Source organism: Lutra lutra, chromosome 10 (genome assembly GCF_902655055.1).
Source record: "Lutra lutra chromosome 10, mLutLut1.2, whole genome shotgun sequence".
NCBI lineage: Eukaryota > Metazoa > Chordata > Mammalia > Carnivora > Mustelidae > Lutra > Lutra lutra.
The window spans coordinates 54,247,521-54,260,266 of record NC_062287.1 but is presented as its reverse complement, the minus strand read 5'-3'; the positions used below and the strand labels follow the sequence as shown (position 1 = coordinate 54,260,266).

Sequence of the window (12,746 nt, the reverse complement as noted above, 5' to 3'; positions counted from 1 at the left end):
ATGTTCCTCGAAACAAAGGGATCCATGGTGAAGTAACTTTGGTCCACGCAGGGTTAAGCAAAGTTAATGTGTCTTTGCTGCAGGACTGGTGGGGGTGCGGGAGTGGCCTTCAGTATGCTACTGTCCTCGTGAATCCGTATATCTGCAAGGACACTGTATTGCAAGACCACAGAGAACCTCTGTGGGCCAGGATTCTGCGGAAGTGATGCTGAAAATCACCACCTCCAAGAGCAAGCACAGATGTCACAGCATTCACTAGTCTATTCTCTGCCATATGCGTGCACACATGCACACACACACACACACACACACACACACACACATACACACACTCTTCCTCTCTCTCTCTCTCTCTCTCTCTGGGATAGCCTTTCTTGAAGTGCTTTCCTCAAGTCACTCCTCTTGTGAGATGCTCCGTGGTCAAATATTCTTGGGAAACACTGTCTGCCTAAGTGGATGACAAATTATTGCTCATTATTGCTTCCCCCAGACTTTACTACTTCTCTTTGTCCCCACCATTCCTTCCATCTGACTGCTGTTTGTTTTAACCCATTTCTACTTGCCAAAGTTCCAACTCATCCATCAAGGCTTGGGTCTTACGCTTCTTGGATCCTGGCAAAATTCTCAAGCTGCCTAACAGGTGTCCTCAGACCCTTACTGAAAGAAAGGAGTTACTGAGTGCAGTAGAGGAATGACTGGGGGAGGGATGGAGGGTGGGGATTACATGACTAAGGGTGATTGTGTTTGGGTTAATAGTGAGTGATACAGTAGTGTGTTATGCCTCGGTTGGCAATTCTATTCACTATGGGTGGTGTAGGCTGAACTTCCCCCCATAGGTCTGACTGAGGGTCCCAAAACAGCTTACTGGCCCGATCTTGGGCAGTCCCAGGGATGAGCGAGATGTCCCTCTCTCTTAAGCCTCTCCCTCAGGCTCTTATCCCCATCTAAAGCCCCACTGAGAAAAATGCCCACCTCTGGATATGGATCTCCACGTGTCTTGCCACACTGTGCGCCCTTGGCCTTTAGACTGTCTCCACAGGCACTCCAGGGAAGGTGGGCACTCCCCTGAGTTGTTTTGACCAAAGAACCTTGTGGGGGGTCTGCAGAAACTGAGCTGTCCTCCCTTTGCACCCAGACTCTAGCGTACTGGCCACCCCAACAATAGCCCTCTCAGGGGCTGTGTGAGGGTGGACCCACATAGGGATCCAACGTGGGAGGAGGCCAGTTGACTGGCTTATCCCTATAAGCAATTTCCTCTGGAACCTTCAGCAAATTGCCTAACCTCTTTGAACTTCACGTCCCCTAACTCTACAATGGGTGCGCCTACCTTGGTGGCTACTTGAGAGGATTAAGTTACATAAAGCAGATGAAAGCAGCTGGCAAAGTAGGCACTCAGCAGCCATTTCCCTCTCCCTTCTTCCCCAGTGTGGATTCTAAAACTGCTAGAGAGACCGCTTCTTCATTTTCAATTGTACGGTGTGAGGACACTGAAAGGAGTATACACCGGGATGGATGGGAAGGCAGCTGTGGCCCAATCTATGCCCATATAGGTATGCGAATTTCAAAGCAGCCTCACCCCCAGGGAAGGCTTCCCTGAGCCTTTCCCCTTCAAGGGTTGCTTTTATCCTTCTGCTTGTAACTAGCTGGTATTCTCATCAGTCTCCCTCTGGCCCCACCGACCTCCCACACTTGTGGGCCCCCCTCAGATCAGGTACTAAGGATGACAAAGATCTGTGTTCCCAAGCCCCCCAGGCTTGGCACGGAGTGGGGTCACCGGATGGTACAGTGGGAAAGGCTAGTTTCTGCCGCTGCCACTGAAGGTCCCTGAAAGCACAATTTTACTTACTACCTAGAAGGTGCCAAGCTCTTGGCCAAAGTGAGCAGGCACTGGGAGCCCAGGCAAGGACAGGGATGAGGGGACAAGAGGCGGGGATGGGCAGAGCTGGAGAAAGGACAAGCCACTTTGTGATTTGCCTTTAGGCATTCTTTCATTAAACTCAATGAGTATGTATTAAGTGCCCCATGTTTTCCAGGCCCTTTGCACATTCTGCACATGCAGCATGTTAGTGAACAGTGGTGTGGACCTGGCTCTATGCCTTCTTGGGTAGGTTACTTAAGGTCTGAGTCCCGGTGCTATCATCAGTAATACGGACATTACACTCAATGTTTCACAAGGTTGTTTTGAGAATCACATGAGTTTATTTATGTAAATTGCTTGACACAGTTCTGCTAACTAATGGTTTGCTGATATAATTGTTTAGGATAATAATCCTCACTCAGTCCTGTATGGTTGGAGTTAGAGTTCTGGCAGAACATGGAGTCCAGGCTAGCAAGCCAGTTCCTTCGTCTACGTGCCAGAGAAGACACAGGCAGAGCAGGAACAGATCCCTGGCCAAGGGTTTGCGGGACTCTCTTCCCATCTGAGCTGTTGTTTTTCCCTGAGTTCAGAGCCTGCAACGCAGGCGTGCGTGCTGCTCCGCCAAGCACCCCTCCGGGGAAAGTGGTATGTGGGGCCGGGCGCAGCTTGCACATAACTATGCAATAAAGGCAACTTCCTGCATTCACAGCTGAGGATGTACTTAAGGTGCAATCCGTTGCTGGGCCTGCAACGTGCTGTTCGGAGCACCTCCTCTCTCTGTTGTTCCTTCTGAGTTACAGCCTGGCCCTTGAGAGTTCACTGCTTCACCCCAGGACATTGTCTTACTGGGGTTTGAGGCAATAATAATGACACAAATGTATTTGTGAAATTTTCCACTGTTCCCAGTATGCTATCATAGTCATGATTTCCATTTGATCTCCATAATTTTTTAACATAATTTTCAGTGGAGAAACTGAGACACAAGGCATTAACGCGCTTATCTGAGGTCCTAGAACTCGTCACCAGGTATATTCACAGTCTAGTTCTTATTCGATTCCTTAACATCTGACACTCACTGGGTGCCGCCTAGAAGCCGGTCTCTACCCACATTCAGTCCTAGTAATCCTCCCAACCACCCCATGTGGCAGAAACTGCTATTATGCTCCCCCAGATGACGGAGAGCAAGTAACTGACAGAGCTGGTAGGTGGCAGAGCCAGGGATCACATTCAGATAGTTGGGCTCCACAATCAACACTCTGAATCTCTATGTCAGGTTTTCTTGACCTCATGCTATGGACATTCGGGGCCAGAAAGCCCTTTGTTCTGGTGGGGGGTGTCCTATGCACTGATGTTCAGTCGCTTCCCCAGCCTTTGCACACTAGATGCCAGTAGCTTGCCCCCCACAGTGGTGACAACCAAAACTCCTCCAAACACTGCCAAATGTCACTTGAGGGTTAAAACCGCCCCCAGTTGAGAATCACCACTCTGTGTTATACTGTCCTAACATGACAATATATAGGTGTTTTTTTTTTAAACTATGGCAACCCCTAATTTTAGACAAAATATGTTTTATAGTCCTCTTTCCAAAATGAGTCAACATTCTGATTCAAATAATCTTAACTGCTCACCTCCTATGCCTGGGCAATTTATAGACCATTTAAAAAATGAATTGATGCTTGGGGAAATCAAGCAACTTGCCCAGAAGGATAAAGCTAGCATGTGGTAGAACAGGAACATGAATATCGGTCTCAAGGTCCACATGACGAAATTTTTGGGGTAGTATTTATTTTGAAGTGACACATTCAGGATTTTCTCATTTCTAAGATACACTTTCTCCCCATAACTTAATGGTTTTGAAACTGAGATGCAACTTAAAACCAGTGTGTGTTTATAGTGGAGATATTTTTTTATTCCCTTAAAAGCCGCAATTTAATTAAAAGCGTGTCTCGTAACTAATAGCCTCTTAGAAATGAGAGTTGAGGGCCAGAGCTGTGAATGTGGGAGAGATGCTAATGGAAAGGGAAAGATGGATGGAAAGGGAAGAGACAGAGCAGTAGCCCTTCCTGTCTGGGAAGACACCTGGTCTCCTGCCCCGGCAGTCCAAACTCTGCACCCCTCCCTGCACCCCTGTCCAGCTTTTAGGACCTACCTCATACCATACTCCTCCAAGTCTTTCCAGGTCCTTTGGCGTGAAGTCCATGAGACTTTCCTAATTTCATCAAGGAGCTTTTTTCTATCAGAGCATTTCAGTGACATGATAAATATAGCTGCCTAAACATTTTCTTCTTAATCATGGCAGTACTAGCATCCTTGATTTACAGATGGGAAGACTGAGGCCCAGAGAGGGGCAGCAACTTGCCTAACCTCTCTTTTAAGGGTACAGATGAGAAGTGAGTCTCTAGGTTCTTCATGTCCTCAGTACTTCCTGCTTGTTCTGGGATAGTCTCCCATAACCAAGAAGTCAGGTTTGCCAAGCCTTCTCTTGGACAAAGTGGCATTCCAAGTCGTGTTGAGGTTTGCCCGTGACTGCACAATCAACAGAGTGACATCTGAAGTCAGGAAGGTGAAATTGTTCACCCAATGCCACATAGCTCACAAGTAGCAACACCAACTGGTTGTCCTCCCACCAAACCTCTGCTTCTTACTGGTCTGTCCAACCCTGCCCCTTCCCTCATTTGGATGCTTTCAGGTCCCAGCCAGGCTTGCCTCTACTCTCACTAGCAGGGAAGGGACAGCAGTCTCATCCAGACCTCCCCAATGAACACCTACATCCCTGCTGTCATTGATGTCACAGGGGTTGTGGTCTGGTCCCTCCAGCATAGCCCACCAATGTTGAACTCTTCTAGAGATGAACTCAAATCCCTCATTTAGCAGAGCGATCTGCATGGGACCCTTCCCCCAAACACCAGACTCTGAGTCAGAGAGCCACAGAGCTAGAGGAGACATGAAGTTGAGTTCCAGTGGCGCTGCATTTTGGCAAGTCAGTTCGGGATGACACCACCATTCTCACAGGCTGTCATGAAGACTGAAATGACATAATGTCTGTGAAGACCCTTGGTACACTCTCAAGTGCTGTGGTAGAGTTGAGGCTAGCTGCATTGTGTTTTGCAAAGACACAGGCTCTGGCTTTGGACAGACATGGACCATGTGACTGCAAGCAAATAATTTCCTTGAAATTCAGTTCTCTCATGGGGATAATGTATCCATCTCATAAAAGTGTGGGTCTTAAATGAGATTTTATATATAAGGGATCTCATACAGTGCCTGGCTATAGGAGTCACTCAGTAAGTATTAAATCCCTTCCTAAGTATCATTATATGAAGCACAGCAGAAACCATTACCTTAGTTCTATTATTTAAGCAAGCTGATCAATTTCATACTATGGGGTAGAGACAAGAGTGCTTGAATGAGCACTGAGATTGCTAATGATTTTAAGCACCAGCAGCCATTTTGTGTTAGTCATCTATCACCCAGGGAGACTGCAAAGCTGGACAAGGAACTGCAGCCCAGAGGAAAATGCCACTACATAATGGAGGTAATTTAAAAGTGCACATCTCTCCCTCCGTACTGTTCCAGGTCTGCTCCCCTTCTCTATAAAAAGGCTGTAGCCGAGACGCAAACAGGTTCTAAAGAGGGCAATGAAAATTATATGGGTTGTGGTTTGAGAAGGGAAGGAAGAGAAGAAAAAACAAGGCAGAAATTACTTGACTTGGAAAGGAAGGGGTAAGACGGGTGATAAATAAGAGGGTATTATATGGCAGGGGAGGGTGGTGAATCACATGCCAAGGTCATTATTGTGGCAGGGCCTGGGGGGACCAAAGGGATCATGTCTCAAGACTTGGAACGCTTTGGAAGACTATACAAATCACAGACGTTATTAATTATGATTAACAGTGACCAATGTGGAGTTTGCTTTTTTAGTTCAACTGTGTTCTCAAAATTTTCTAAACATGCCCAGAAACTGCAGGCTGGAGTCTGCCATACACATCTATGAGCCTATGAAGGACTCTGTTCCTGTGGCAGTCCACACAGGCAAGAAGTCTAGGCTTACCATCTCTTGGAGTATGCCCTTACCAGGAGGTGATTGTTAATTCCTAAGCAGGAATTTCAATAGTTTTCAGAGATTGGACAGCTCCAAATGCCTTTCCATCCTCATCTCCAGTTGCTTTCTCTTCCCCTCAACCTTGAAGCCACTCTGAATTTCCCAGTGGTCCTAAAACACATCATTTGGACATTCCTTCAATACACACAAAGCTCCTATTACATGCCAGGCACTGTTTCAGGCAGTGAGATACAGCTGTAGTGAACACAAGGTCTTATCCTTTAGAGAACTTACATACAAATATGCAAAGACCAATAATTTCTAGTAAAGGTAGGCTAGTTTTAAAAGGGGAGGCAGAGAAAGCTTTTCTGTAGAGATATTTAAGCAAAGACCTAAATGCTGCAGAAGTGAATTAGCAGCTAACTGGATTGATAGCTTTCAAGGCATAGCGAGTATAAAGGTCTTGAATGAGCTCTGAATGAGCTTGGTGAGTGGGAAAAACCAGAAGGAAACCAGAAAAGCTGGGCAGGGTGAACAGGAATCAGACTAGGATATGCCAGAGGATGGCATGCACCAGATCATGGAGGTCTGTAGTTCATGTATGGTCAGAGCTTAGATTCTGGTCCGAGACCATTGAAAAGGTCTGAGAAGAGGACATCCATGATCACTCTGGCTATTAGTTGGAAAATAAACTTGGAGGGAAAGATAAGGAGACATGGCAGTGGTTTTAAATTGTAGTGGTAACAGCAGAGGTGGTTAAGGAGGAACTGGGGGCAAGAGGTGGGGGTGCATAGTGACAGACAGGACCTGGATCTTAAGAATTCCCAGCTTAACAACTTGCCACAGTGTCAACGTCTTATCTCTAGCAAAAACACCTGGCGTAATGTCTGGCAGGATGTGTGTTAAATGGAACTGGAAAAGTAGTAACAAATCTTCCGGAAGAAAAACGTCTTCACATAACTGATCTTGAAATTCCAATTTTCTATTTCAGAATGCTATTTAATCTCTTCCAAGATAGGAAAAATATACATATTACAGAAAACATGGAAAATAGAAATGTCAAAGAAGAATTTATAAATCTTCATACTCCCACCACCTGGAGCTAATCATTAGTATTCTGGTATGCTTTCCTCCAAGTCTTTTCACACACATTTTTAAAAAGATGGCTATTTCTACTCTGAGGAGCAAACTGGTTGACCCAAATCAGTTGGTCAGGGTTTGACTCCCACTCCACCACTGAATGGCCCTGCACAAGTCACTTTTGGATCCATGATAGGAGGATAGCAAGAGCCGCTGCACCAGGTTATGGTGAACCTAAAACAACTGACGAATATAAAGTCCCTAAGAGGACACAGGACATAGTAAGTGCTCAACATACAGCAGCAGCTGTTACTAAAAGTCCAAATCCCACAAGATACAATTATAAGGAAAGCTTTCAACATTTCATTTTTTTAGGAAAAAGGCTTTGCAAATCCATAATCTAACCACATGTCCTCTTCTTAAGAAAAATAATCACACTAAGAATAGGAATTTGCCAGTAAAGATGTAAGCAATATTTTGAAAACCAAACATTTTTAAACATTTTTAAAACCAAAATTTTACAGTAACACAAAACAGAAATGCGCCAGGAACTAACCCCAGGCCCTGGCCCGCTTAATAAATCTCTCTCCTGAAGAGCTGACATACTTACGGGATTACGGTTTGCATGAGTAATAGTTTAAAGGGTGGACACTACTCACCTGCCAAGAAAGAATTCTTTCAGGCTTTCCATTTTCAGTTACGTCTGTGTGGTACGACAGAACACCACACTATTGGGACCCTTCTGTTCTCCCTTCGGCCTCTGCCACCACCGAGTGGCATCACCCTGAGCAAGGTGTCCTGTCCAGTCCTCTGTAAAACGAGAGGTTGCCTATATAGTTTCCAAAACTCCTTCCGGGTCTAAAACTCTACCCTGCAGGTTTTACAGTTTAATATGTGTAAAAGTGGTTGGAAAAAGAAATATCCTCTTAGTCAGGAGGGGGGAAATGAATAACATTATGGTTGACCCTTGCACAACACGGGTTTGAATTGCATGGTTCCACCTACATGTGAATTTTTTTCAATAAATATATTGGAGGGGGCACCTGGGTGGCTCAGTGGATTAAAGCCTCTGCCTTCGGCTCAGGTCATGATCCCAGGGTCCTGGGATTGAGCTCCACATCGGGCTTTCTGCTCTGTGGGGAGCCTGCTTCCTCCTCTCTCTCTGACTGCCTCTCTGCCTACTTGTGATCTCTGTCTGTCAAATAAATAAATAAAATCTTTAAAAAATAAATAAATAAATAAATAAATAAATAAATAAATAAAATATATTGGAGAATTTTTTGGAGATTTGAGACAATTTGAAAAAATTCATAGATGAACTGCATAACCTAGAAATACCATAAAAATTAAGACAAACTTAGGTACTATTGTAAGAATAAAGTATATAATAGCATATACAAAATATGTGTGAATCGACTTTTTATGCTATCGTTAAGGCTTCTGGTCAGCAGGATGCTACTGGTTAAGTTTTGAAGAGTCAAAAGTTATTCACGATTTTCAATTGTGCAGGGGAGTCAGTGCTCCTAAACCCTGCATTGTTCATAGGCCAACTGCATATAGGTAGATTTCTAATACTAAGATAACAAATCACATTTTCATTGAGAAGCAAGAGACTAGCTTAAAAATATTTTGGACCATAAAGTCCCACAGACACACGATTTTCAAAGGTGGATATACTCTTAGCAAATGTCAATTTCTCAGTGGCTTCAAACCTATATTCCAACTGGACTTATTGGCAATTGTTGGTAAATCTAGCTTAAGTTTTATATACAATTATCAATTAAATGAAGCAATACGTGGGAAAAGAAATATTGTTTTTATAGGTTTCTGCAAAGGCTGTTTGTTGCCAACTCCCTACTCTCAGCTGCAAACAGGGAGACATGTAGAAACCACACGATTCTCACTCACAGGGACTTACATCTACTGAAGAGCCAGGCAAGCCTGGGAGCACATATAAGGGCTGCTTGACTCAGATTTCAAGGACGGAGAGCCTCCAGAAAAGTGACAACCAAGCTGAGGTCTGGAGGACAAACAGTGAGGGTGGAAGAGTAATGATTGGAGACAAGTGTACCTGGGGCGTCACCTCAAGTCTGCTCCACTCACACCACGGGTTCTCATCTTGCGAGGGTGACCCTAAGTCCTGGTTTGCTCTGGATAGTCCCGGTTTATGCTACTCTGGCATAACTAGTAAAAGTGCTTCCTTACACTCTCAAAAGTGCCCTGGTCGTGAGGATCTTATACCAATACTCTACCTTTAGCCCAGTTCCTGGAAGATCCTGACTTGCAGATCTGGCTTCCCCATGTGACTCAGCTCACTGAAGTATGGGCTCAGTTTTATTTACCCTGGCACCCATGGCATGGGCTCCGCCTCACTCTCATCTTTATATCCATGATGCTTAGCCTCATGCCTGGGGCTAAAGAGACTGACCACTACAGGCATTCAAGACAGTATTTGAAATTAGCATGAAAAGCCTCAAATACAAGGGACAAATTAGATTCGTAAATCTTTACATCATGCTAAAATGCTGGTTCCAACTTTCTCACCAGCTGCATGACCTTCTAATTCTTAGGTTTTCACCTGAAAAAAAGGTGGAGATACTATCGTTTTCACAGGGTGGTAAGCTGAAACCAGGCAATCCAGGTAAAGTGCTTCAGCACAGCCCCTTACAGGCAGTGAGCACTCTTAACAGCAGCTACCACAATGATAACCACTCCTCCTGCTACCACAGCCGTTTTTGCTGTAGGAAAATCAAACCAACACCTAACAAACATCCAGTAGGGACTCAGTAAGTGTGCACTAAATGAATGCGTGGTCTCATGCTAGGTGCTGGCTGCAGATTCTTGGACTACAAGATGCATTAATCAAAATTACAGTTTCTAAGTCACAAGGTTTGACTCCCTTGTGACTCCTTGACTCCCTAACACAGTCCAGTTTTAAGAACAATTATAAAAAGCCCACCACATACCCATATGCAGCACAGAACACAGCCACACTATCTGGCTGTATCTTAGATATGTTAGCAGCATTTAAACCTTATCCTTGTTGGAACTATGCCCTCTTTTAAAAGTTACTCTTCTATAAGCATGCCAACTTAGATATCTGGGTCCATCTTGACTGTTTTTGAACTGTCAGCCTCAAGTTTTAAGTGATTAATGCATATATAGAAAATTAGGAAGGCTTCAGATTGAGTCAATAGTAGTTTTCTTGATCCTCCAATTACAATATCCTCTTTGCAACATATCCTCATTGAACATTTGGAATGAATTAAGACTTTAAACTTCCAGATGTTTAAACTACTACTGTAAATCCAAACTCATTAAAAAGGGCAGATTTACTACCTCTACTTAGTTTTGAAGTCTGTTGTTCACCCTGTCCACATAATTTATGAAATCAAATACATTGACAGGTAGTGTACTCTATTTATACAGTATTCATGGTGAGAAATAAAGGGCATTTTTAAAAGTCTGGAAATTAACTGCCATTTTAACCTATAGATCACACTTATTGTTGTTTCTAAGCTAGTAATTGTTTCCTGAAACTGATCTAGTAGAGATTTTTATGCTAATCTGTACTAAAAATTTCTTTGCTTTTTCTGGCCACAAAAAGCTGGCTACAGAGGAGGATTTGATGACAGCAAGAAGACAGCTGCACCCACTCTCATGAAATAAATGGACCTGGATCTACAGTCCTTTGTGGTAGTGTCTTGGCAGCCAAACAAAGGTGGCAGCATTTCTCCACCCAGTTTGTGAAGTCTCAGAAGTTTCAGACTTTTTTTTATTCCCCCCAAAGAACCTACATCGACTATAATGAGCACATTCTAGAGATGCCGTGCTAAAAGCTGGCAATGGATAAAGCAGGAACATAAAAGGAGCCTATTCCTAAAGCAAATATTTCTTTTATAAATCCTAAGAATGAAGTGGCTTTCATAACCAATTTTAAGATTGAAGGATTGAAGTACATGGCTCTGGCACTTATTAGCTATATAATTTGGGGCAATTCATTTACCTCTCTGAGCTCAATTTCTCAACTGAAAAATGGGGATAATAGTTACTTGAGTTTTTCAGAGCACTGGAAATGATATAGTCAAAGTGCTCTGTAAGCTGTAAAGTATCATATAAATATGAATAAACACTGCAAGTACAACTTTCCTGTTTTATGAATCACTCACTTCAAATAGCACTTTGAAAGTAGCGGTCCCTAAAATGAAATAAAAACCAGATCCAATTAAGTTACTGCAGAGGAACTCGCCTTAAGAGGGGTCTCTTCAACTCAATCAATTACTATTTACCTCAGGGTTTTTGTTAGGAATTAAATAAAAATTACACAAAATTACTTATAAGCATTTGTTCGCATTTATTCTTCAGGTAACAAATCCTATGTTATGTTTCAACTGTGTAACTTTTTTTTTTCCCCCATAAATGAGAGTGGATAGGTCAAAAGCAAAAATTTCTCCAATTAGATTTGCTAAGTCTTAAATCTATTTTCTAGTATATTTCACAAACTGTTTAGATTTAATATAGAACTTTAAAAAAAAAACTGAACAGGCTTTTATAGATACCCTCTATGTCTTTTTAATTTTCGTAAATTTGATTCACTTAACTCTGAGTGTGTGTATGTACAGTTACAAATTAGTAAAATTATAGTCCAAGGGCCAACTCAGGACTGTAAGCTCTAGTAAGAAAAGTGCATCTGCTATTGCCAGCACTTAAATCTGGCACACACCAGGTGTTCACCTAGTATTTGTGGAACAGTCACAATACCTATCACTTTCTATCTAATCTTGCAAAAGCAACAATGTTTTATATGTGGGGAGACCACCAATGACTCAATCTATCTTCAAACATGAGTTTGTGAAAGTGCCTTAACAAATTAAGGTTTGGTGGTTTTCAATAAATTCCCAATTTAGAGAACATACACAGGTTATAAAAACAAATGATGGGCATCTTAAAAGCTTACCCAGTGCTAGCTGCAGGACTGTTTTACATATATTATTAAGATGGAGAGCAAACAGGGTTGTATTCTGCAGCTCCTCTCATCAAGACAAGGAGTCTTTCCTCACCCCTTGGATCTGCGCCAGCCTTATGACTTGCTTTGACCAAAAGAATGTGGTGAAAGCGATGTTCAGTGAGTTCTCGAGCGCAGCCTTTGAAGCTATTGCCTCTGCCTTCTTGGTACTCTGAGACCACTATGCCTTAAGCCCAAGATAAAAGACCACATGGAGAGACCCAGCTGTTCCACCCAGCTCCCAGCTCCCAGCCAATCTGCCAGCTGAAGGCAGAGTGCCCACAAGACACTAGCAAAAGAACCATTCAACCAAGCCACAGAACTGAGAAATGATGAACTGTTTTTTTAAGCCACTAAGTTTTGGGATGTTGTTATGCAGTTATAGGTAATTGATGATAAATTATCTACCCTTCAAAGCACAACCATAAGTGTGTTTTTTAGAGCTAAGGAAACATACCCAGGTCAAATAATCTACCAAGGTCACACCACTTTTTTTTCCCCCCCATGCAGGCTTTGAGTTCATGACCCTGAGAGATGAAGACCTACACTGAGATCAAGAGTCCCACGCCCAATTCAGATACCCAAAAGACTGAGTCCCACCTAGGGGCTCCAAGGTCATACCACTCTTAAGTGTCCTAAGAACTCCATAGAAGCAGGTATTAGGCGGGCAGCTGTCTCCTTCCTTGTCATTCTGCCACCATGAACCTGATCAGTTCTTTCTGCCAAAGACAGAGGCTCCTCTTAGAACTCTGGCTATAAGA

The 12,746-nt window shown here is 43.3% G+C and overlaps 1 long non-coding RNA gene across 1 annotated transcript; it reads right to left on the bottom strand.

Annotated features, from left to right (window-relative positions):
* Nucleotides 1-2,277: 2,277 nt before the first annotated feature.
* LOC125078468 (uncharacterized) lies at nucleotides 2,278-8,022 on the bottom strand. Its single transcript, XR_007120902.1, has 3 exons — nucleotides 7,640-8,022; nucleotides 5,933-6,071; nucleotides 2,278-4,384 (listed from the first exon to the last, which is right to left on the bottom strand). It is a non-coding gene; the product is annotated as an uncharacterized LOC125078468 (long non-coding RNA).
* Between the last annotated feature and the right edge of the window lie 4,724 nt (nucleotides 8,023-12,746).